At 39.9% G+C, this 27,329-nt stretch overlaps 1 protein-coding gene across 1 annotated transcript in view; it reads left to right on the forward strand.

Annotated features, from left to right (window-relative positions):
- Nucleotides 1–1,408: 1,408 nt before the first annotated feature.
- Nucleotides 1,409–27,329, forward strand: part of LOC122788918 (inositol 1,4,5-trisphosphate receptor interacting protein) — a 404,634-nt gene continuing 378,713 nt past the window's right edge. The window contains exon 1 of the mRNA XM_044055948.1: nucleotides 1,409–1,608. The gene's annotated coding sequence lies outside the window, so the exon portion shown is untranslated. The remainder of the gene's footprint in view (nucleotides 1,609–27,329) is intronic.

Raw genomic sequence — 27,329 nt, forward strand, 5'->3', positions numbered from 1 at the left:
AAAACTAAAAATTAGAATACCCTACCAAGAAAAAAGACTATTTCACAGAAAAAAGTTTTATAATAAAGTCAATACAAGTCTGAGCCAGAAAAACGTCACCTCACAGCTGAAGCGGCAAACGAGATCTGGGTAGCTAGCGCTAGGCATCATGAGATAAGGGGTAGCCTCAAGCCAGTAAACAGCTCTCGATCTATAGAAGATGGCCGAGTCGGAGCCGAGGATCGGCTCCGATCCCAACCAGCAAGAACGAAGGCGAGATAGACAACTTAACATCAAATGTTCTAATACTATATGTCTAGGTTGTACAATTTTCAAGATAAGGAAATTCGTTCATGAAAGTTTGCAAAAAATAAATAAATAAATAACTGGGGTTTGTATGCATTATAACATATTCTACCATTTACGGAAAGACTATGAATGCACCAACTATTATCACTGTAAGACCATTTCTTACTTGTAGCATTGCTATTTCTACATTTTTAATTGATTTTATTCTTTCACAAAATATGTACATTTGTTTATCTTATGCTTTTTAAGTTTATTTATCAGAAAATGCCCTGGAATGCAAGATGCGAAGACCCACTACTCCATATAAGTGACCCGCTGTATGCCTCCATTGCATACACTATATTCTCACCTGATATACTCACCTGATATGTACTTTTTTTGTAAATATTGCAAATAGGGGTTCTACTCCTGAGTATCTTATTGTTTGAGTATCTTATTGTTTTTCAAAATTGTTCTTGTACTTCTTTGTTTCTCTTACCTTGTATACCAGTTTTTTTATTGTTATCTAAACCATGTATGTACTCTGTAAACTTCCTTGGAGCTTTTATTTATTTTATTTATTTATTTTATTTTTATTTATCATTTGTTTACCGGGAAAGTCCGACTAGGTTCCACAGAGCCTGTTTTCAGCGGAGGCCCGGGGAGAAATGCTCCAGATTTCTCCCAGGATTCCACTGAAAACTGAGACGTTGTATCCAGTTGGATTTATCCCGGTAAAATAATGTTAAAATAATAATAAATAAATGTGTGTGGGCTGCTAAAGGTGTGTTATTCCACACCATATAGGTGTTAATGATGAGTTAACCTGTAATGCACTGTCTTCTATTTGCTTCAGCGTATTCTACCCTTAATACATGCATAATAAATAAATAAATACATTTTCTAAACAGATTTGTGTACAACTGCTACAAAATTTAAGGACGATCCGCATAAATAAAGCGATTGTCTTAACTCTGCCATTTTACTTCCGATCGTTTGAGCTCAATATTTCATGTTTTGATAATAAGACTTGTGCGACCTTAAATGATGTCCGAGGAAGAAATATGACACCTCCTGCTTATTGAGGAAAATGTTTCTCATAGCAATGACATCCAGGAAATGAGTAATACAGTAACGGGGAAACAGAGGCAGACGCAAAATAGGGGAAGAAAGTGAGACTCGTTTTTTTTTTCATGTTTAAGTCTGCTAACAGTCGAGGGTATTTTCCTGCTAGTCCAACAAAATATAGCGTTTAGTTGGCTTCATGACATTCAGGACTGTGCCCAGCGGTTTATATAGCTAATCTGTAAGAAGACTGTAAACGGGTATCTGCAAAGCAAAGTAAGTTTCATTTTGTTCCACCCACAAATAGCTTTGACGAAGATGAGACCTTGCATAACTCATTTTAGTACAAGTCTTGACATTTTTAACGATGCGCACAGTTAGGTCATTCCTTTTGCGCGCGCACGCACGCACCCTTTCATCACTATTTAAAAGTAACCTGAGTCGAAGATTTTATATCAGAATTGTATTAATAACGGGGTAACATCACAGGCGACAGCACACGTGTCCAGTACGAATGACAACGGCAATTTAGTTGTTGTTGTGATTCAGTTTTACCCGAATGAACAGGAGCGGATGACGTCCTCCACAGAGTGATAAAATAAATCACAACAGTACATCATGTACAGATACTGTAGTCGCTCAAGCTGTAGGTATGACAGAATGGTACTCTTGTGCTTCGTTGTTGTATGTGATGCTCTTGTGCTATTGCTTTTTTCCGGATGCTGTTCGCGCGCGCCTCGGTGTCCTGTACACTTCCTTATGTTGGACAAGTAGCGGGAAGTCGAAATCTATTAGTGTTTTCTTTGATGCCCTGTTACTGAATTTATTTCTTACCAAAGTAATAGCCAAGCGGGTCACACGAATCCACCACGAATTTAGAAAAGGAAACTGATAATGATAGTGTGTGTGTGTGTGTGTGTAGAGGGCTATCGTCTCCATACAGGTTACATAATAACTGACTTACAAGTTTGTTCATACACTCATTTCAAAGCATGGCATTTAACCATGCTATGTGTTCAGGTGTGTACACTTTGTGGTAACTTTGTAAGGAGGTGTGGACTACAAATTGAGCATGTTTAACTTTTAATACAATTATGCAGGTTTGTACGTAAGTACTAGGCTAGCTGCTTTTGTGGACCATTTTAAGCCTACCCCAGTTTTCCTGAAAGTTGAGAATCAAACTCTTTACTTTGTCTCTGTGAGATAAACACTTTACCTATTATGTCACCCCCCACCCCCGTGAAAGAATCAGACCCAGTACGTTGTATCTTCGAGGTAAAGAATTTGCCTTTACATTTTTACTTTATTCTTTCATGTGACTTAGCATGCATTTTTAGCAGCTGCAAGAAAGTTAAAAAACAAAACTCGAATCTGTACTGAAGCATGGGATAATAAGCTTTTGACAGTGGGGCCCCAGGCCTTCTTGCCACTGTTGTCCCCATCTCACCCCAATCCCCTGGTTATGTTCACATATTCAGGAGTAGACTTTTTAAATGTTCTGAGGCCGTTGTACTTTTGAAAGAATTTATCTCTGTCCAGGGCCGGATTAATAAAAAGGCTTTGACAACTTTACCCTGCTGGTGGAGAAGGATTGAACTCTCTAGCTTCAATTACTCGAGGTTCAACTTCCATACAAAATCACTGCCAGTGATTTGTGCTGTCAGTGATGTCCTTTTCTGGGGAATTTCTCCCCTTTTTCAAGTTAGTGGAATTGTGAAATTGGTCCAAAAGTTCAGAGGGTTGGGGGCTTGCCCCCCATTTAGGATGCAGAGGAAGCTTGCCCCCTATAAGACATTGCCATACCAAATAAAAAGTCCCCTTTATTTTCTGCTCCAGACCCATGCGGTTCATAATCCAGTACTGTCTCAGTCTGACAAGATGTGACAGTCATAAGGGGGCACTTGTGGAACTGATGAACATCTTGCCTGAGTCTGACTGGCCTTGAGCATTTCTCTACTGGTTTTTGAAAACTGTCTTCGTCTGGTAGATTGCTTATATCTCTTCAGCAGTGATCAAGCTGTAAAACGGATAGCGCCCCTGAACAGACTTTGATGAGCTCACTATGAAGACAGACTTTTTTAATAAAGTGACAGGAATAACTAGACTGTGAGACACATGGTTGTATTTCATGATTAAAAAACACAAAATCAGTTTATGGAATAGTTAACTACATAAGTTATTTAAGTAGCAAGCAGTGGTTTTTGGTTGTTTGGGTTGTGCAGCATTTACCCACAAACACTGGAGTTAGAAGTGCAGATGAGTAAATACTGCACAATCTACAGTGCCACCATTATTTACATCATACTTTGCTGCTTTTATTTTGGGAATTGCATTAGGACAGATTATTATTTTTATTATTATTTTATTACTGTTAGCATCTGTTAAGAAGAAACATATTTTTGCTTCTTTTGGCACTTTGCAGAATTTTACAGGATACATAGTGGAAAGGAGCTGTGTGAAAAATCTGTAATGTGTGTCATTTGCTTTGTAAGCAAGCCTTTGGAAAGTTTGCATAGTCCACCCCATTTTTTTTTATATCTGGACATCCTGGAGTTTGATAATTTATTTTCCATACCACAAGTGATACATTCTGATCCATATTTAATCTGCATGGAGGAACTTTATTTATTTACACAGCACAACAACATTGCTATGCAAAATAAGAAACTGCTGTGATTTGCAAGGAGCAATAGTAATTTTTGTGCAGTGTTTCTGAATTTGAGTTTCAAAGACAGCTCGCAGTTTCCTGTGTTGTTCCTTCTTATTATGACACATATTTTAGTACAGTCTTAAAATTTGAAACTGTGGCTGCTATACATTACATTATGTATTCTTAGGGAAAAATGTTACCAGCTAAATCAAAAGCATGGATTGTGCCTTCTTAACTTATAGGTATATGAGTATATTTATTTTCACAGCAGAGTTCATACAACTCTGTCATCAACTCCCAAACTGAATGCTGGTGATGTATTAAAAGTGAAAACACAAATGCTGCTATGATCAGAGGGCATTATTAGATTTATGGGAATGCAGATTGATAGCTACAGAAAGCAAAGCGATTGATCACAGTATTGCTTCAGCATATGGAACCTTTGGATGTATTTACACTTCAGTAAGCTTGTATCTAGACAGCTGCTTTGTTTTGCAGTGTTAGAAATACTTCTATTTTGCAGAATAAGTGCAAATGCAGGAAAAAAAACTTCATTTTTGTTTGAAAAGTAAAAGGAAAGAAATAAGAACTGTTTACTTCTCACCAGTGTGATTATGGTCATGATTTATTATTTGTTATGAGGATATAACCCTGCTTATTTCAGTAACAAATATTGCTATAATGGAGCTGCATTGTAGTTGGTCTAATCAAATATTTTGTTAGTAGAATTGTTCCATAGTTCTGTTTTGTTTTTTTCTCAGCAGCCCATTCATATCCCTCAGTTGTAATAAGAAATTTTATCACAGTGAAACCTGTATGCTGATTGTTTGAACAACATAATGTGTGGTATAATTAAACAGTTATTCATGGCAGAAGTATGGGTTACTGTAGGAATAATGTTTTACAAGAGTGAGGATTTTGGTTATGTTTAGTCTCAACTGATCAGGTTTGATCCTGGGGGCAAAGGTCAAGAAATCAAACAGGCATTAAGGGAGAACATTTCAGCCATAATTCTCATGCTCCAAGATATTGTTGTTTTAATGATTCATGCAGTCACTGAGCACATACATGTGAGTGTGTTACTTAGGGCTTGCATATAGACAATTGTCAGTTTTGACTGAGAGAAAAGAAGAGCTAATTACGATGGATAGGGCAACAAACAGTTTTACAAAAGAAGGCACTTTTATGCTGGCTTGCACATTGTCCAGTCAGTCGGCAGGTCAAAATCTTATGCAAATGAGAAAAGCATTTACATGATCTACCACCTACTTAAGGACAGCAGCAAACATTTTGAAGTGTCTAAGGCTGAAACATTCTGCATCAGTTGCATGCAATTTTGCTGGACACATAAAAAAGCCCCATTCAACAAACAGCTATTTTGAGCAGGGCATATAATGCTGATTTAGTATTGACATTCCCGTGTCTGTAGGCTTCCAATGTCTTATTTCTTTGCAATTTTGGAATTAAGCGTATCCACAATTTTCTGAGTGAAAGAAGGTACATCTTAATTAACTGTTTACATTACTTTATAGCAAGCTATTAAGAATGCTTCAGCACAGTTCTCTTGATCAGCTATTCTTACCATTTCATGAAACAGGCTTTGCTCTTTATGCCCAGTACATTATTTCTGTAGATACAATGCACAAATAAATATTTGTGTAATTGCACCTAAAACTGCAGATACTGCAGCCAATACTGACACTATAGGAGCTGGCTGATAAATGAGAATTTTACATCATGTTTTTAGTATGTATTTCTAACAATAACAAGTAGCAGTCCCACATAGTTTTAAGTTTTCTGAGCTGAAGGAAATTATGTCCTCAGTGTTGTAAGCAGGCAAGGTGTGCCCCTTCAAACTGCCCAAGAAATGGGCCTTTTCTGCTCTAACCCACTGAGATAGTATAGAATGTGATGCACTATGCTTTCAAGGAAAACTCAGTTATATTTTCAGCCACATTAGCTGGAAAAGACAGAACTAAATATTTGGTGGTTAGGTAGTCTTTGCTGAGCTGGTTACAGTTTCAGTGTGCTGAAAGCATTTGCATCTTTCCTTAATTTTTGACTTTTTCCAGTCCATAGGATTTTGGGGACTTTACTTAGTTGCATACAAAGGATGCATCTTATGAATTTAAACTTTGTATGTGGGGATCTGTTGGGCCATAAAGTCTTTTTTCCATGATAAGTGTAATTATACAACCAGAGTGCTTAGGCAAAATTGTTTAGTTCATTATATCTGCAGCTCAAGACCATTTTGGCACTTAGTTCATGTTAATTGCATATTTCGACCAATTGAGTGACAGCAGCTGAACTGACGTGGTATATGTCATCACATAAAGACAAATTTTATACTGTTAATGGTGGTGCACTGGAGCTGAACGGTACCAATATTGGCTAATGCTGCATTCTTCAATGCTTGCCTATACTAAGCAGTACAGCTAATACCACTCATAGGTCGAAGTATGAAAATTATGATCAAGGTATGAAAAATATGTTGAATGCTACCCAAACCTTTTGTGTAGCATACCACTTACAGCTGTCTCATATTTTTACATTTTATTGAACATGTATCTTTAATCACTTATGCTGCAATTTATTTACAGTCTATGCCAGCATTCAATATCTCCAAATGCTTGTTACAGTGATGTTCTTGATTTCTGCTTCAGATTACTATCCATGAACTAGTGGCCCTATGTCTGAGTGCGCAGTCACTGTAATGGAAAACTAAGTATGATTATGCTATTTTACAGATGTATCAACATTTTATAGTACCTGATTAGATGTTAATAACTGAACCAAACAGAAGAAAATTGTCACGTGTATCACCAGTAACCCAAAAAAATGGCAATTGGAAAGAGAGAAACACAGGAACTTATAGTAAAAACCTCTTCAGGTCAACTTTATTCACTTAATAAAGTTGACATGAAGAGGTTTTTACTACAAGTTCCTGTGTTTCTCTCTTTCCAATTGCCATTTTTTGGGTTAATGTTAACAATTGAGTAACAACATATTTTTCACACTGTTCAGCCGAGTTTTTCAGCATCTGTCAAGATTTTTTAGTTTTAATTTTTCTTCTGGCTAGCTTTGAATGTGAGTCTTGCAGCTGAGGTATTCAGCTTTCCAGCAGGATGTTTTAGGAAAACAACTATCTGGAATGCATGTGGGTGCTTCTGATTATTTATTGTTCTGTGTCTCTGTACTGTGTTGTATAATGTGCAGTTTACTCCTGATTATAGGTGTAGTCCAGCATATATTCTAGCCATAGTATACTAAACAATTTTTAAGGAGCAACATTTTGTCCCATCTTCAAAAATGTAAATGAAATTAAAATGATATAAGCGGGACAAAAAATAAGATAACTACCTCCAGTGTGGTGTTTGCTTGTTATTAGCTGTCCAGTTGAAGGTTTCTAATGTAATAATATTGTATATGCAGTGCACTTTTATTATTTAAAATATATGTAACAGTGGAAAACAGTCATGTTGCTGAGGTAACAGGAAAGATGAGAGTAAACACTACAGTGACAGTCACCTTCTTGCCATGGATTGTTGAAATTACATCATGGTATTTCCAAACTTTTTTATGCTGTTAGTCTGAATTGCAGAGTATGTTAACAGTGTCCAACATCTTCAGGTGCACTAGGTTTTGATTTTTTGTAGTTGCTGTTAAAGGACTATTCTACCCCAATATAGCTTACTTCTAAAAATACATTTACTCATCTTGAGGGTCGCAGTAGCCTCCTGTGCACTGTTATGCTACTGGTATGCCACTTTCTGCTACACCTCTCAAAAAATTACTCCACTTTTTTACCACATTGCCTCTATAATCCTTTAACCACATCCATAATTATTTGCATTGCTACAGCTTGGCAAGCAGAATTACATTTTTGTACTACATTAATTATGTTTGGCTGCTGCTCCTTATCTTCACTTTATCTTTTATGTCAGGCTTCTTTTTCTGTACAGCTTTCATTTTCTGTATTTTGTTTATGATTTATTTCTCACATGATCTCTTCTGGCTATCCAGTCATCCATTTCACTTCATTAATCCATCATTTCCACCCATTGTCTAAGCACACATATTTGCTTAACTCCTACTGTATTCGTACACCTCATAAGGTATGTTCATCTCTTCTTGTATTCTTTTGAATGCTTCATGTTTCACTGTTTCTCCTTTTAAAATGTCTGGGGGCTTTACAGACTTCTGTACTCTTCACTTTTCCATATAGTCTCATGCTTAATCCCAAAAATGCCTTACACATTTAGATGAATTCTTAGAATATATGTAGATGGCCTCTAAAGGACACTTCAAAGCCTTTGACTTGGAAGAGTCTAATGTCCTTAAACAGTCATTTGTATATATCCCATGGGTCTCCTTCAAAAGCGATTTAGAGTATTACACAGTGAAGACTATTTTTATTCGGCTTTGTTTTCAATTTCTGTTGTAATCTTCCTATATGTTTTGTTATTTTCATCCTATTGTATCTTCCCATCTGTGTACCATTTTATCCATGACTTCCTAAAATGTTTTTTATTTCCTTGCCCAAGAAGAAATGTATGGCCATTGCTAGACATTTTTCCCTGGCAGACTCTTGTATTAGATGGCCTTAATTTTGAAAGGAAGCAATGCATGTACTATATCTGTTAAAGGAAATACCTTCACATGAAGAATATATCCAAAAAAAAAACAAAGTCTGTTAACACCACTAGTTAAGTGCTTTCATCCTGCAACAGGACTTCATCAGAACTAGTATAAACCTCATTCCACACACTTGTAAGTAAACAGTCATGTGATTTTGTCATGTGACTAAGTTTATCACTTAATGACACTGCTTCATAATAAATTTTAAACTGAATATAAATAAAAGTAGAAATGAGTATGAATAAAAAATAGAATAAACACATGAATAATAACATTGAATGTTAAGTTGTCTATCTCACCTTCATTCTTGCTGGTTGAGTTCGGAGCCGATCCTCGGCTCCAACTCGGCCATCTTCAAAAGCTCGAGAGCTGCTTACTGGCTCGAGGCCCCCCCTATACCCCATAATGCCTGGCGCTAGATACCCAGCTCTCATTTGCCGCTTCTGCTACTAGGTTGTGTTTACTGGCTCAGGTCATATATTTTCTCTTTATTCACTATATTTAGGACTTTTTTGTACTTTATTGAATATACGCTTATTGTCATAGCTTAGTAGGTTCTATGGCAGTTTGTTAGTGTTCTCCCCCCTTAAAAACTTGTTTTCTCCTTAGAGAGTTTTCCTCTCCCTCCCCCACTCCTGTTTACCTTTTCAAAGTAAGCCGTTTTAGTTAGAGGCTTATCATTGTTTTATTTTTTAAGGTAGACAAAGTTCATTAGAAATTGTGGTAGTTGTAGGTCTTATATAGTGTGTGTGTGTGTGTGTGTGTGTGTGCTGTTAGGGTGTGGTAACTTGTGTGGTTTGTGTATATTTTTTTCCATTTACCTAATCTCCTTTATACTTGTTCTTTGTAATTGATTTTCCTTCACAGGAATGTCTAAAGACACAAACGTGTCGGGATTCAAGAAGTGTGTCTCGTGCTGTCAGAAAATGTCTCTGACATATGGTCACACTTCTTGTGTTTATTGCTTGGGCTCCCTACACCTGCAGGACTCTTGTTCGGTGTGTCACGCCTTTAGTCCAAGATTCCTGCAGGAGCGTAGGAATAAGCTTATCCTTAGGGGGTTGCTTAAACCTGAAGGATCACTGGCCAAGACTCAGTCAGTAAAACCTTCTAGGCCATCGAAGCCGTCGGCTCCCAGCTCGGAGCCGTCGCTGAGTATGGCTTCTGCTTCAACTTCGGTTCCGGCTGGAACCGAAGCACCTATCTCTACGTCAACTTTGGCTCCGACCAAAGCCGAAGTACCTATCTCCCAGTCGGCCCCGACTCTTCGGTCGGAACCGTCAGGGAGTCGAAAACGCTCCAGGTCACCATCCTTGGAGTCGATACACTCGGCTCCAGGGTCACCCTTATTGCAATCTGAGCGTAGTCATCGGTCCCACTCTTCTCGGTCGTCTAGGTTATCTGACCATGATTTGGAGAGAGTGGTGAGCAGGCTTTTAAAGTCGCAGGCCCTGGCAAAAATTCTATCCAGCCCCCCTCATCAGGGCTCGGCTCTACCTGTTTCTCCGGTAGTTCCTTCTTCGACTCATCCCTTGAGTTCGGAGCCAGAGCATGCTGTGGCTGGAACTGTGGGTCTGTCGGTGCCGATACCTCCCCTTTCGGTTCCGTCGTTAGCTCCGATCTCTTCCATGGTGCCGTCCTTGGAGAGATCTGGGCACAGGGACTCCCTTGTTGGCTCCGAGGGGGCGAGTGGTATCGGACCCTTGTCTGACCCTGTTCTCCCTCTCGGAGCTTCGGCGCAGGTGAGTTCGGCTCCTACATTGGCTTCGGAGCCGTCTCTCTCGGTGCTGGGAAGGATTCCGGTCTCTTCGGAGCCGGAGCCTTCTCTGGTATCGGGAAGGGGCGCCTTCGAGTTCATGAGGAGTGTGCTGGCATCTGAGTCAGCCTCACGGTCAGCCTCATTGGCTCCTCCCCCCATGGTGCCTGCTCCTGCCTCTGCCCCTCCTCCAGACCCCAAGCATGGGGAACAAGTGCTCCAGGGTGTATCTTCCTCTTCTGAGGCCTCCCACGTTCATTCAGATGAGCCTCCTCGAAAGAGGAAATGCAAGAGGAAGCATGTTGACTCTCCTGAGTCTGTTACTTCAGATACTGACTTGGAGGAGTCGGAAGGGTCCCTGAGATCCCCCTCTGAGGACGTCTCCTTCTCAGACATCCTTGAAGTCCTTGGGCAGAGGGGGAACTGGACTACCATTAACCCTTCCGAGGATGAGTCGGTATTCCTGGATGCGTTTGTTTCCCGACCCTCCACCTCCTGAGTGTCTCTGCCTTTCGATCCACTGATGTCGGTGGTGGCTCGAAAGGCGTGGTCAGCTCCAGACTCAATGGAGCCAACTCCCCGTAGGCCCACAAAATTCATCACTGCCCCTCAAGACAAGCAATTTCTGACCAAGGGTGTTCCTGTGGATGCCATGGTGGTAGCAGTGGCCACTAAAAAGGAGTTGGCTAAAACTTCTTCGTCTGTCCATCCCCCTAATAAGGAATCTAGGACGATGGACAGATATGGGAAGTGGATGTTTTCCTCAGCAACCTTTTCTATGAGGTCTCTGAACTATTTGTGCCATTTTACCCGCCTTCAAAGGGATCTCCTTAAAGAGCTAGGAGATACCCTTCAAGATCCATCAGCTGTGGGGGCTCAGGCTAAGATTGCCTCCCAGCTGGCGACTCTAAATTTTGTAGTAAACTCCCCCATGCGGCTCATCTCTTATGCAGCCGATGGAGCGACTAGGGCCGCAGGCACAGGTGTGGCTTTGAGGAGACACGCTTGGATGCGGTTATGCAACTTTGCGGAACCCTTCAAGACGTCTTTCACCAACACCCCCTGTGATGGTTCTGCTCTGTTTGGACCACAGGTGAAGGATACCCTTACCAGGTGTGAGCAGGAAGGCAAGACTCTCTCTGCCATGGGAGTCCAGTTTTCCACTCCTTCAAGACCATATCCCAAGGGTCAGAAGAGTGGGAAGATGTGGTTCCAGAAATCTCAGGGAGCTGTGCCTGACACACGTGGAGAGTTCCCCTCCAGGGGCAGAGGAGGGAACAACAATAGATGCCACCCTAGGGGCAGAGGGGGTCTGCAAAATCGGGGCCAAAGAGAATCCTTCTCTGACACGCCCTTCCAGCATCCCTTAAGTGCTGCCCGACTGTCCACCTTCGGAGGCAGTCGGGGGAAGATTATCGTTGTACCCAAAAGCCTGGCAAAGTATAACACAAGACAAATGAGTACTTTCTATCATATCCGAAGGCTGCAAAATTCCCTTCTTTCGCACTCCAGTCTTTTCCAACAAATCCCTTCCAGATGTTCCACCCAATCTAAGTGATCAAGCAGTTCAAGAAATTTCAAAACTGCTAAAGAAAAAGAGCCATCCAGTCAGTCCCAGCAGACCAACAAGGATCCGGAACTTACTCAAGGTTCTTTTTGGTACCAAAAAAGATGGGACTGGAGACCCATTCTGGATCTCAGCAGATTAAACAAGTCTGTTCAAAGAACGAAGTTCCAGATGGTCACGCTACAGTCCATTTTATCCTTTCTGGGTCAGGACAATTGGATGTGCTCCATTGATCTTCAGGACGCGTACTACCATATCAAAATGCACAGATGCTCCAGAAGATTTCTCTGCTTCCGGCTGGGAGCCAGTCATTATCAGTTCAGAGCGCTGCCCTTTGGTCTCACACAGCCCCCAGGGTGTTCACCAAATGTTTAGCAGTAGTCACCGCTCACTTGAGATGGCAAGGTTTCCAGGTGTTTCCATATTTAGATGACTGGCTCCTTACTGCAACCACCAGGCATCATCTGCTGCTAGCCAGAGACTACACCATCCAAACGTGCTCTACTCTAGGCATCATAGTAAATTTCGAAAAGTCTGCATTGTCGCCTTGTCAATCTATCAACTTTATAGGCGCAAATTTAAACACAAAGGAAATGTCAGCGACTCTCCCAGCAGACAGAGTGTTAGCCATTCGATGACATGTGCAGGTCTTATTAGGTTGCAAAAAGATTCAGCCCAGATTTGTCCTAAAAACATTGGGTCTCATGGCAGCGGCTATAATGCTAGTTCCCCTTGCACGTTTTCACATGAGGATTCTTCAGTGGATGTTGTTCACACAATGGTCCTTCCAGCAACTCCCAATGTCTCACATGATAATGATCACACAGTCATGCAAAAACCAACTTGTTTGGTGGATGGTTTCCCCATCATTACACCAGGGCAGACCATTTGTTTTTCCTTCTCCAGTAGCTACGGTGACCACGGATGCCTCCCTGATCGGGTGGGGGGGGGGGCATTTTGAGGGCAGAACAGTCCAAGGCACCTGGCAGCCTCACGAGTACCATCTGCATATCAATGTCTTGGAGATGAGAGCCGTGCTTTTAGCGTTGCAAGTTCTTCAGAACTCACTTCCCACCGGGACCATTACAATTCAAACAGACAATATGTCAGTGGTATGGTACATCAACAAGCAGGGCGGAACCAAGTCGTACCCCTTATGTCGAGAAGCACTCAGACTTTGGCAGTGGGCGATCTCTTCCCAATGGTTTCTGATAGCAGCGCACATCCCTGGGAAGTCCAACGTTATAGCAGACAGGCTGAGCAGAGCAATTCTTATGCCTCACGAGTGGTCTCTCAATCAGACTGTGGCGGACAAAATCGTCCACAAATGGGGTCACCCTTGCTGTGACCTTTTTGCCACCCCCTTCAACAGCAAGTGCGACAATTTCTTCTCTCTCCTTCCTCTCCCCGGACACCTCCCCAGAGACGCTCTAGTTCACGATTGGCCCCAGGGACTTCTTTATGCATTCCCTCCATTTCCCCTGATTCCCAAACTAATTCAGAAAGCTACCACATTGGGATGCAAGATGATCCTCATTGCCCCTTACTGGCCTCGACAAATTTGGTTCCCTTTCCTGCATCATCACCTTCTGGAGCAGCCCTGGACCCAATTCCAGAACTCCTGATCCATCAATCGGGTGGGCTGCACCAATCTCTTCAGTCTCTCCAGCTGACTGCTTGGTTTCTCCACTTTCGACCTTAGCCAGGCTTCCCAACATCTCTCATTCGGTGTGTGAAATCATCTTATCCTCGCATAAGTCGACCACTAGGAAAACCTATGCTAGCAAGTGGAAACGTTTTTCCTTATGGGCAGAGAACAGGAAGATAGATCCCTTTTCAGCCCCTGTGCACCATATTTTAGAATTTCTAGCAAAGCATTTTTGAACAGGATCCTCTACTGCCACGATTAGAGTTCAGCTAGCTGCAATTTCAAACTTTCATACGGGCCTATCTGATTCCAGCATCATGTCCCATAAGCTTTGTAAAGCCTTTCTTAAAGGGACCACTCTACTCAGGCCCCCAGTAAGAGATCCCCCGCCTCCGTGGGGTCTGAATTTGATTCTAGCTTCCCTGATACTGCCCCCCTTTGAACCGGCAGCTTTCTGTTCCTTGAAGTTTCTTTCTTGGAAAACCCTTCTTCTGGTCGCAGTTACGTCGGCCAGAAGAGTTTCTGAACTTCAGGCTCTTTGTGTTTGTCCTCCTTACCTAGATTTTCACAATGATAGAGTTTCTCTTCTGACTAACCCTTCCTTTCTTCCAAAGGTTACTTCTGATTATAATTTGAATCAGTCCATTGAACTACCTGTGTTCTTTCCAAATTATTCCAACAAGGCAGAATACAAGTTACATCAGCTGGACGGCCATAGACAATTATGCTTTTACTTGCATAGAACAAGGCAAATCAGAAAATCAGACCAGTTGTTCCTGTCTTACGCTGAAGGAAAACAAGGCATACCGGTGTCAAAAGTCACCTTATCTAGGTGGTTGACTTCTACTATTACCTTTATATGTCAGTTAAGAAATAAAGAGCTTCCTGCTAAACCCAAAGGTCACTCCACCAGAGCTCTAGCTACTTCTGTGGCTTTTCAGTCCAGATTGCCAATGGAAACTATTTGTGCGGCAGCTACATAGGCTAATCCACATACCTTCATTTCACATTATAAACTGGATGTGGCTTTCAGAAGCAGAGCTGATTTTGGTTCCACTGTTCTGAAGAGTCTGTTCTGATGAGCCACCCAGGATTGAGGTGCTAGGGACGCTGTCCCAACCAGCAAGAATGAAGGCGAGATAGACAACTTAACATTAGGAAGTTATGTACCTACCGTAACGTTCAATGTTAGTTGTCTTCTTCTCGCCTTCTTTCTTGTGTCCCACCCTCCATCCCCCTATCCTAGTAGACCGAGAAGAGTTCCTTAGGTTTGTTGATCACTGGCTGAGTCTTCTCTGGCTATTACTTCTGTCAGTCTCTCCAGTAGGTTCCTGTATCCTGCTACAGTTACTGTATTATCATGATTATTATTATTATGCCTGTAGTTAGGTTACCAAACGAGATCTGGGTATCTAGCGCCAGGCATCATGGGGGGGTATAGGGGGGGCCTCGAGCCAGTAAGCAGCTCTCGAGCTTTTGAAGATGGCCGAGTCGGAGTCAAGGATCGGCTCCGAACCCAACCAGCAAGAAAGAAGGCGAGAAGAAGACAACTAACATGGAACGTTATGGTAGGTACATAACTTCTTAATCAATGACTACTGTTAAAAACATGCAGTTGTAAAATCATATTACAGTAAAAAAGATGTTATGCAATAAATATCATTATGGCTTTTTAAACAAGACCCAGAAAATAAGCAAGCATTGTGTCACTTTTCCCCATGCTCCCAAAACTGCATGTGGAAAATAATAGTGCCAAAATTATAATTTTGCTGCTCGCATTTTCAAATCATAGCTGTTAAGTATTTTGTCATTCATCCTGGGGGTGCATTAGCATGTAACCTAATCTCCGATTAGAGTTCTGTATGTTCAGTCTTATACTCCCATAACCCGCCCCTTGTGTTATAATGGAATTGTTCAATGATACAAAAATAAAATTTCTTATGCTGTTCACACTCCAACGTGTGTTTATATTTTCCTTTCTTATCTCATACAGGTGTTCATATAGCTTTTTTTCTAAGGCTTCTCTCTGTTTTTCATACAAAATACAATTGGCAGGGGTCACAGAAGAGTATATAAATGACCCCTACCATCCAGCAGTCATACCTTTCTTTAAACTCAAATGTATGCTCATATTTGTAATTTTAAACTATTGCTTTCATAAATATTATTACACTATGTGCAAGTCCCACATTTTCCCATCCCCATATTTCTACCCTAAATGCTTCTAATATCACTAAAACTTTCAAAAACGTTCCAATTCCTTTCTAAAAGTGAATAATAATACAGATTATGAAAGATCTATGGTTTTAAAATGTAGTGTTGATAGCAACTTGATACAGTAAACTTTTAGAAGGAATTGGAAGTTTTTTGAAAGTTTTGTGATATTAGAGGCATTTATGGGGAAAATGACAACTTTGTGTTTAGTAGACACATCTGAATAGCAAGAGTCCTTAAAGGAAATATGGGGACCAGGAAATGTGGGACTTGCACAAAGTGTAATATTTATGAAGGCAATATTTAAAATTAAAACCTTGAGTATACGTTTGAGTTTAAAAAAAGGTATTATTGTGGGACAGTAGGGGTCACTTATATATACTGTTGTGACCACCTGTCAATTGTATTATATGGAAAAGCAGAGATAAGCTTTAGGAAAAGGATATATGAACACTTGTATGAGATTAGGGAAATAAATGAAACTAATGCACTGTATAAGCCCACTCATTCCCCTTCAATGCCCTCATTTTCCTGGTATGTCTACACTTGTCTGATCTCCCTCCCATTAGAAAAATTCTGCAAGTAAGGAGGCCTTTAACTTCCTATAAAAATCACCCTTCCAAGATGTCTCACCAGACTAGAAAGGGTTAAGATACTGTTGTAGATTTTTTTGATGTCCAAGATGACAAGGCACCACAGTCCAATTACAGATCAAATTGACAGAAACATACTCATTCTCAAACAAACTTTTTGGATAGCCACAGTGTAGTCTGTCTTTCCCTGTTTTTCAGAAGGAGGATAGATGTACTTTTGGACCTCCAAAACACCTACTTATTCAAGAGGATCTCCAAAGGAGTCAAGAAGGTTCTAATACTTTTACTTAGGATCCAGTCATTACTAGCTCCCGTTCAATCAATTCAGCCTCATCTAAGCCTCCATGGTATTCACAAAATGCATATTTGTTGCTGCAGCCCACTACAAGTTGCTGAGAGTCAAGTCCTTGCCATACTTAAATGGTTTCTAGCTGCTCCATCTGCTCAGGCCCTGATCAGTTATAGAGACTACTTTCTCAAAATGTTACATTCCCTGGGAATAACAATAACCCTTGTGAAACCCCACTTGTTACCATCTCAACTACTGACATTCAGTGGATGCCAATTGGGTGGAATGTTTACTGTCAGTACATACCTGCATGTCTGAGATACTTTGCTCCAAAGCTGTTTCAGCACATTGGTGCTTAAAGAATTTGGTACTGGTGACTTTGGCCCTCGATATGGTACCCTATGCTAGAGTTCACATGATGGTAGTATAGTGGACACTAAAGGGATAGTCCCAGAATTTGTTTGTTTTGATTCTGGTCTTTGTTTACATTTTAAGTCTGGCTTTCTGACCATGTCCCAGCTTTGGCTTCGGGAGTTGGGTGAGGGGTGCTTACAGGAAGCTTCAATGGTCTTAGTCAAGTTCCATCTCAAACTGCAGTTGTACTCGCAACAGGTCTCACTGAGTCATTCATTAGTTTCACTTTTGCTTTTTATCCTCAGAGAAAAGTAGCCCTTCAGGAATTTTATGACTTTACTTGCTACTGCAACCTGTGATAGTTAATAATACTAATTCCGAGATTGCTTTACTATGGAGTAAGGGGATACGTTAATAGACTGGTAAGATGTAGTATAAATTCACAAAACTGTATTCTTTTGACTGTACTGCTTGCAGTCACATTATGCAGAAAGAATAAAGGAAATAAAGAGCTGCACAATTAAGATAAGCTTTTTAACAAGTTCATAAAAAGTAAACACTGAGAGTCATGGCTAACCAACCTTACCACAAACACACACAAAAATGTAATAACATTATTGTTTTCCAGTGATTGGGGACTGAAAGCTTTGACAGGAACTGAATATTGTTAAATGTGTTCACCAGAGGGAATGAAAACGGGGCTGCATAAAGTAAATAGAAACCAGGAGTAGGGTTGATGATGACATGGTAAGTGGGTGGTGACAACTGGGAGGTATCAGGACAAGTTTTTTTCAGTCAGAATTTGACTCTGGGATTGTCCCCTTAAGGGTTAAGTGTTCTCAGCTTTCAAATCCCATTTCCGCCTCCATTAGGATAGCCAAAATCTACAAATAGCATCTGCAGTGGTGGATGATACAGAACAGTCTTACTTGTGGGAATTTCTTCCAATTGCCAGCTCCCTAAGCCACAGTCACTACACATGAAGTTGCCTTAGGGATGTACTACAGCAGGCTGTCTGGATATTTCATGAAGCCTACATGCACATCTCTGTTGTAGAGATGAACACCATTCAGCTTACACTGTTAGCACTTCAGGAGTTCCTTCCTCGGGGTGTAATTGTCAAAGTGATTTGGTACATCTTCATTTGGGAGGTGACTTGAGTCTTACCCCATCTCCCAAAAATCATTGATAGTCTAGAAAAGGGCCATTCAGTCCAAATGCTTTCAGGTAGCGAGGTTTATTCCAGGGGAGGCAAGTTCCTTGCCCAAGGCTGAGTGGTTACTTTTTCATGCCCCATAATTATTCCTTCAGTCACATAGTAACTCACAAAATGTTCTGCCTTTTGGAACAACCCTCATATTGTCTGGCAATTGGTATGGAGGATTAAGGTGCTATTAATGAGCTGTTTCCTGTGGTCCAGTGGTCCAGGGTTTGATTCCCTCAGCCTCACTTGTCAAACTGTGTGACTCTGAGTAAGTCACTTAACCAGACAACTCTGCTGGGCTGAGTCAGAAAAGCTCTATGGGGATAAGTACTCTACCCAGGTAAACAATTACAAAAAAAAAAAAATTAAAATAAAAAAAAAAAAATTGTATGCAGTCTGTTTTCCCTCTGACCAGTATCCAACACAGTGACTTCTTTTCCCAGATTATATCTCTGGAGCAGGGGTGTTGGATGCCCTTGGCCACAAGTTTCTCCCTGGACCCCTTTATGCTTTCTCCCATTTCATCATAAAAAGACAGCCCTTGTAAATTAATTAATTAATTAATTAATTAATTAATTAATTAATTAATTAATTGATTGATTAATTAATTAATTAAAGGGTCCCCATTATCTAATATGGGTCTTGTTGGGTGAAATATTCCTTTAATTCATTGTAAAAGTAAACATAATATAGATAATTCAAGTTGTAAAGCACTGTCTCTCAGACATTAGTTAAACATCCCCACACTACTTCTACATGTATATCATAGTAGTGAGGCCGAGGCAGTGTTTTAAGACTGCAAACTAATTAAGAACTTGAAGCATTTGCTTAAATACAAAATTACAAGTGAATTTATAAAAAATGTATCTTTGTTTTTAGGGAAAATCTAAGTGCACATAATATAGATCATTGTAGATACCAGGTGATGTCATACAAAACATAAAAGAATGAAAAAAAATCACTTAAATCTTTACAAGCCTTTCAGAAAGTGACTGGAGAAAGTATTTTGATTTATATGCCTTGGAAGTACCTTGTGATTTAGTTATGTCTGTTTCACATGCTACAGACACAATGATGATGCAGATGTTGGGACAAGGAACATCACTGTAACTGCATCACATTCCTTTCACGTTTCTGTATGAGTGGCTGCAAAGAAATGCAGTGCAGCATACCTCTCAACCTCTTAGTGCAAGAAATTTGGACAAAGCCTAAATAATGGGGGGGGACAAAGGACCAAAAATAGGGACAAATTTCAAATATTGCTCTTATAAACTTAGAAAGTTGCTAGAATAACAGGGTTTCTATTAGTGTGCATTTTCTGATGAATACAAAGTCTGAAACTCAAATGTATGTCACTAGTCAAACTCAAAGTAAACTTTATTGTCACTTAGACCCACACCTCAGTCCAGGTTAAATGACATTTCATTGCTTTGAGCTCTATGTGCAGACAATACATAATTTTTTTTATTTGTATCTGCTATATTTATAACATTTGACATGATACATGAACATAAGTACATTTTTGTATCTCCAATAGCAGCACTTACTGTTGCACAGGTAGATATATTGCACAGCTGGGACTTGAGCAAAAAGACTAGAGCACTTTCAGTTGTATGGAATGTAACTTGTTCTACGAGTTATTGCACAAAAAAAGTAAGAAGCTTTCAATGAGCTATTGCATAGCTGAGAAGAACCTAACAGTGGGTTAATTGCACTTTATGGAAAGAGATTCCCTTCAGACTGTGTGGCCTCTGACTAGGTGACTGTTGGTTTGCATTGCTACTCAAGTTTAGTAGTCTGATAGCCTGAGGAAAGAAGCGATTTCTGAATCTAGTCATTTTGCAATGTAGACTTCCTTAGCACTTGTCCAAAGTTAAGCAGAAGAACAGTCCCTGAGCCGTGTGGGTTTTGTCTCTTTCAATCTTTGTAGCTCTATCGAGACACCATGCAGAGTGCAGATCCTGCATAGATGGAAGCATGGACCTGGCGATCCTGTCTGCCACCTTCACCACTCTTTGGAGAGCCTTACAATCTGTAGCCTTGCAGTTCACATAATATACTATGATATTGCTTGTCAAGATGCTTTCAATGGTGTCTCTGTAGAAGGTTGTGAGGTCTGAAGATGAAAGGTTTGCTCTCTTCAACCTGAGTAGGAAGTGGAACTTTTGTTGTGCCTTCTTGACAATGTGATTTGTATTAGTGGACCATGTCAAGTCTTCTGCCATGTGCACCCCCAGGAATTTGGTGCTTTTCATCTTTTCTACTGTTTCTCCTTTGATTGTGAGAGGGAGATGTGTCTAATGTTTTTTCCTGAAGTCTACTGTCACCTCTTTGGTTTTGTTTATGTTCAGTGCCAGGTTGTTGTTGTCAAACAGTCAATCAGACGCACCTCCTCCCTGTATGCTGTTTCATCACCATTGCTGATTAAACCTACAGTCCTCATTGATTTTCCAGAAAACCACAAATTTTGAGGAACAGACCATAAATATGAGGTAAAAATCTGGACATTTTGCGAAATTCTAGACAGTTGAGAGGTATGCAGTGCAGTTCTCAGAGTTAACATTTCTCTGGCATTTGGTTTTAGTTTATGCTTCCAATTGTGCTGCTATTCCTGTTTGTCCTTTATTTCATATTGTGAGGACATTACATCATAATTAACGCACCACTGTCTTCTAGCATTTTTCTGCCTGTCAGTGTCTGTTTTCTTGTGTGTAAGGTATGTGCGTAAGGTTGAACTAGCGTTTACTAGGTGCTGCATTTCTTACTTGCTACCTTTCTTGTCTTAGTCTAAATTACCATCTGTTATCTGTGGGGTTATTTTTCAGAGTTGATGTTGATCATATGAGGGAAAGTGAGAGAAGCTTATCTGAATGTTTGTTATTTTGTTAAATCCCTGATTTGCATATAGTGCTAGCAGTCAGCCAGAGTGTAGGGCTGTATGTAGCAGTTTTACACTGTTTGCATTTCCCCAAGCTTGTTTGGGTCTATACAGGAGCAGTTCCGGTAGTGTAATTCAAGTTCCCATTGCCACAGTACCTCAGCAGCAAGCCACAGTTTATTTAAAGATGTCTGCTTTGTAGCTGGCATCTCACTGTAGCCAGTGTCACATGACTTGGATGCAGTGCCACTCTCAGCAGCTTAGAAAAATAGTGTCCTTTCTGTCTGACTGTTAAGCTGTTCAGTCTGACTGTTAAAGTTGCAGCTGAAATCTTTGCTGATCCTGTACCAATAATGAAGTTTGTATTTTCTTCCTGTTCGTTTCCTTCTGTTTTTGTGTTGCAGTCTTGTTACATAATGAGCTTTATCCCCTAGATTGATTTACTTTGCTTTTCCTTTGTTTTTTGACATGTGTTATTATTATTATTATTATTATTATTATTATTATTATTATTGTTATTGTTATACAGAGACATTGCTTTAGACACAAGCAAAAACAAATTCTGTAGACCTGCGTTCTCCAGCCAAGACCTTGTAGCAGTGTTTCTTTAAAGGATCTCTGCCCAGGAAGGTATGACTTGGTACAAGCACTTGTTCCTGTGGTGGTTGGGCTTCAAACAAAATCTTTAATCAGTTCATTTTGCTAAGCTTGAAGAGCTAAGTTTTGACAGGAACCTTGGTTATTTGTATTCCTCTTTTGTTTTTTTTTCCTCTCTTGCATTGAAGATGCAGTTTTTACATAAACTGTAGGAGTTTGATTATCTCTATTAAGTCATACTGAAGAAGAACATAGTTCTTTTACTGCTTAATGTTCACAAAGTAAATCAGAGAAGGTAAGATAAAGTAGGAATCTGAACTGTGTTTTTAAAATGAAATGCTGTTTTCTGTTTGTGTGTTTCATATATTTTTGTTGCCATAATAGCTGCATTAACTGCTATTTTCATATTGTGGCAGGTGACTGCAACTGAATTTGCAATCATGACTTACGCATTTTAAACTGTACCTATACATTTATAGATATAATTAATTTTTCTGATCTTGTAACATAGTCTATTTTAGTTCACTTTAGTGCTGACTCGGCTCTGCTTTTCTTTGAAAAAGGGAATTTAGTTCAAAGTGGTTCAACTCTGTGTTCTACACACAGCTACATCATAAGGTGTCACAGAACTGTGGTGGTAGGGATTATCCCAATGCACTGGTAAAGATTTGAGCTAATAGCCTTCCACATTGGATGGTAGCTGACAGAGTGGTGCTTTTAGGTGCCTTATCAACCATTACCATTTTATGTTCTACTTTTCTGAAAGTTAAAGGATGAGGATATGTAAGCCCAGGTGGTATAAGACACTAGACATGTCTTGGGAACTGTTTTTGAATGGTCAAAGGTGCTGCTATTTCAACATTCTGAATGCTGACTGCACTATCATTTCCAACTATTATTTTATACTTTCCATTGTTACCCTTTCAGTCTGTACTGCATCAGTTCTTCCTCAGTTGCATTATGAAGTTTAATTTGCAGAACTGCATTTCCAACCTTTGTTGCCATTGTAAAGAAGACATAAAATATGATGGCAGGAGACAGAAAACTGAACAGACTGATAAAATTGTCCTTGTGTTTAGGCTTTGGTGACACACTCTTTTGAGGTTTGTCACTTGGAGCCATTTAAGTCTTTAAGCAGGCACAGGCTGTCTCACACACAGCTCTGTCTTCCTCCCTACCCTCTTTCTCAATCTCTCTGTTTCACTCAGTCTGTGTGTAGTCCTGGCATTGTGGTTAGCGCATTCACTCTGCAAATTGAAACAGTTTCTCTGTACTATATATTGTGTTCAGCTAACTCACCTACTTATTTGGTGAAATAAAATTGTAACAGCAGTTGTGGTGTGCAGGCAGTGACTAGTGTTTCCTGTTAAGTACTGAGTACTAGAGCTGCATACATTACAAGGGATGTAATGAATGAACTTGGTCAAGTCGAGGGGTCCTGTCTACTGTGAAGATGGTAGTTTCTTGCTTATAAGTTCTGCTCTGTGTTTTAAATCTAAGAAAAAAGGTATTGCAAAAATTACCATCAAAAGAGAAGAGAAAATATGCTCCCAAACTGAAATCAGATATTAGGTGCACTTAAAGTGCGATTGCTGCAAAGAGAAACCATTTTTAATAAATTGTACTTTTTGGCTGTGAAAAGGAAATGTTTTGACTAGAAGGTCACATTTTCTGTCTACATATGCTAAGACTGTATATATCCTTACACTGCTGCAGTGTATGTCAAACATTGTCAACATTTCTGATGAATCTTGCCTGATCTTACAAATAAATGGTTACCATCAATATCATTGCAGATTATAGTAGCATTATACCCAGTCCTTCTAATGCTATACTTCATCGCTTCTAGTAGTGGATTACAGGACGTGAAATATTATGGATGAAATGAAATGCGGTGTTTGTCTTCACTTCCAGGTCAGTGACTTTTCTGACAGCAACAGAACTGGCACTACACTCATATAACTTCAGCACTGGACAGACCAGTGGTAGTGTCAAGTCTTTTTTCCCTCATGTACTGTTTCTTGGCTTACAAATACAGAACACATGTAATACATCTGCAGAAGGTGAATAGTAAACAGTGACATTTGCTGGTATGGTTTGTAGTCCAAATGAATAAAGAATAGTACTGGAATAGATATGGCTGCCCATCTATTCACATTCATTCATTCATATTCAATTTCATGGATTTACTACAATCACAATATCTATGTAATAGTGTTACTGTTATGTTGTAATCATTAATAGTTCTTCATCATCCATTAGACTTTATTTCAAATTTTCTTCATCATCCATTAGACTTTATTTCAAATTAAGCTGAATAGGCACTATAACTGCTAATACTGTATAAAGACAACTAACAACATAAACCATACAGGTTCATCTGAGCTTTTTGGAGTTGCACTCTCTGGCTTGTTTTATCCAACTGTATGAAAAGCCACTTAATCAAAGCTCACTTACCCATTCCCAGTTCAGCGAAACTTAATTTTAACTAAAGCATGGACTGCCGACATCCTTTCCCTGAGAAGGGAACCACTTCACCACCATGAGAAAAAACCCACACGGACCAAAACTAAACCTACCAAATTGGGGGGGGCTTTACCCCCCCCACACACTTAAATATTCCAACTCCCAGAACGCACTTCATTGTAGAAAGGGCAAAGTTCACCATGGTGGCCAAATGGTTCCTTTCTCGGGGAAAGGATGTCGGCAGTCCGTGCTTTCGTTAAAGTGAAGTTTCGCTGAACTGGGAAAGGGTAAGTAAGTTTCAATTAAGTGGTTTCTTGATGGATCAAAGTATATCCATACACAAACACACACACACACACACACACACATGTATGGGTATGATGAAAATAATCAAAATACTTAAATACCAAAGTCGCTAATGTCTTCAACGGAAACATCAACATGCCACTACACTTGCACCGAGGAATACCCTCAGGTCATGTATAAAAAAAAAATATGCGTCATTATGTATGGAGCTGTGCCTTCCACATCCCATGCAGTGGCCCTATAGCGTTTTCATGATGTGTTTTGCAAGTAGATTGCCAGGCCTTCATTTTGTGCAAATATTGCTGCTGGCCAGATGTGCCTGAACCAGATTATGCACCCAGGTCTACCAGCTGGTAATTCTGTGTCTTAGCCTCTAAGCTGTCAGGCTGGAGTCTCTATATATGTATACTTCTATGTGTGTGTATATACGCACATATATATATATTATATATATGTTTGTGTGTATATATATAAGTGTACTTTGCAATATCGAAACAAAAAGTAATTGAACAAGAAAACGTTGACCTCAGAAGAATAAATCTTTAAATATTAAAAAAAAAATTATTTATTTTTTTTTGCAGAAGGGCACACCCTCCTGTACCCACATACCCCATACTACTTATATATAGCATATCTGAGATTGCAAAACATTGGAGAAAGGGGCAAATTCCCACCCTCTGCTGTACCTCATCCTTTCACAAAGTAATGTCAGCATTCTGCAATCATATGACAATGATCACTTCCGTCTGCATTACTCATGTTTGATATTCCAAGTGTTCCATAGGAGTGTTCATTAATATATATATATATATATATATATATATATATATATATATATATATATATATATCTATGTGTGTGTGTATATACACGCATATATTTCTATGTATATATGTTTATTCTTCAGATTGCAGTTGACACAGAACATGATTAGAGATCACTCAACCATCTAATTGCTAATGTATTTATACATGTTTTACATGTTTGTGCTAGCATAATGCTGAGTGGTTCATTTATACATGTACGCACTGGCATAATGATGGGTGGTTCATTTATACATGTATGCACTTGCATAATGATGGGTGGTTCATTTATACATGTACGCACTGGCATAATGATGGGTGGTTCATTTATACATGTATGCACTGGCATAACGATGGGTGATTCATTTATACATGTATGCACTGGCATAACGATGGGTGGTTCATTTATACATGTACGCACTGGCATAATGATGGGTGGTTCATTTATACATGTATGCACTGGCATAATGATGGGTGGTTCATTTATACAGGTATGCACTGGTATAATGATGGGTGGTTCATTTATACATGTATGCACTGGCATAATGATAGGTGGTTCATTTATACATGTATGCACTGGCATAATGATGGGTGGTTCATTTATACATGTATGCACTGGCATAATGATGGGTGGTTCAATTATACATGTACGCACTGGCATAATGATGGGTGGTTCATTTATACATGTATGCACTGGCATAATGATGGGTGGTTCATTTATACATGTATGCACTGGCATAATGATGGGTGGCTCATTTATACATGTATGCACTGGCATAATGATGGGTGGCTCATTTATACATGTATGCACTGGCATAATGATGGGTGGCTCATTTATACATGTATGCACTGGCATAATGATGGGTGGCTCATTTATACAGGTATGCACTGGCATAATGATGGGTGGTTCATTTATACATGTATGCACTGGCATAATGATGGATGGTCCATTTATACATGTATGCACTGGCATAGTGATCGGTGGTTCATTTATACATGTATGCACTGGCATAATGATGGGTGGCTCATTTATACAGGTGTGCACTGGCATAATGATGAGTGGTTCATTTATACATGTATGCACTGGCATAATGATGGGTGGTTCATTTATACAGGTATGCACTGGCATAATGATGAGTGGTTCATTTATACAGGTATGCACTGGCATAATGATGGGTGGTTCATTTATACAGGTATGTACTGGCATAATGATGGGTGGTTCATTTATACATGTATACACTGGCATAATGATGGGTGGTTCAATTATACATGTATGCACTGGCATAATGATGGGTGGTTCATTTATACAGGTATGCACTGGCATAATGATGGGCGGTTCATTTATACATGTATGCACTGGCATAATGATGGGTGGCTCATTTATACATGTATGCACTGGCATAATGATGGGTGGCTCACTTATACAGGTATGCACTGGCATAATGATGGGTGGCTCATTTATACAGGTATGCACTGGCATAATGATGGGTGGCTCATTTATACATGTATGCACTGGCATAATGATGGGTGGCTCACTTATACAGGTATGCACTGGCATAATGATGGGTGGTTCATTTATACATGTATGCACTGGCATAATGATGGGTGGCTCATTTATACAGGTATGCACTGGCATAATGATGGGTGGTTCATTTATACATGTATGCACTGGCATAATGATGGGTGGCTCATTTATACAGATGTGCACTGGCATAATGATGGGTGGCTCATTTATACAGGTGTGCACTGGCATAATGATGGGTGGTTCATTTATACAGGTGTGCACTGGCATAATGATGGGTGGTTCATTTATACAGGTATGCACTGGCATAATGATGGGTGGTTCATTTATACAGGTATGCACTGGCATAATGATGGGTGGTCCATGTCTGCATGCATGCACTGGCATAATGATAGGTGGTCCATTTCTACATGTATGCACTGGCATAATGATGGGTGGTTCATTTATACATGTATGCACTGGCATGATGGGTGGATCATTTATACATGTATGCACTGGCTTAATGATGGGTT

The sequence above is a fragment of the Protopterus annectens genome, chromosome 14.part0 (genome assembly GCF_019279795.1).
Source record: "Protopterus annectens isolate FY-2018-M chromosome 14.part0, PAN1.0, whole genome shotgun sequence".
NCBI lineage: Eukaryota > Metazoa > Chordata > Ceratodontiformes > Protopteridae > Protopterus > Protopterus annectens.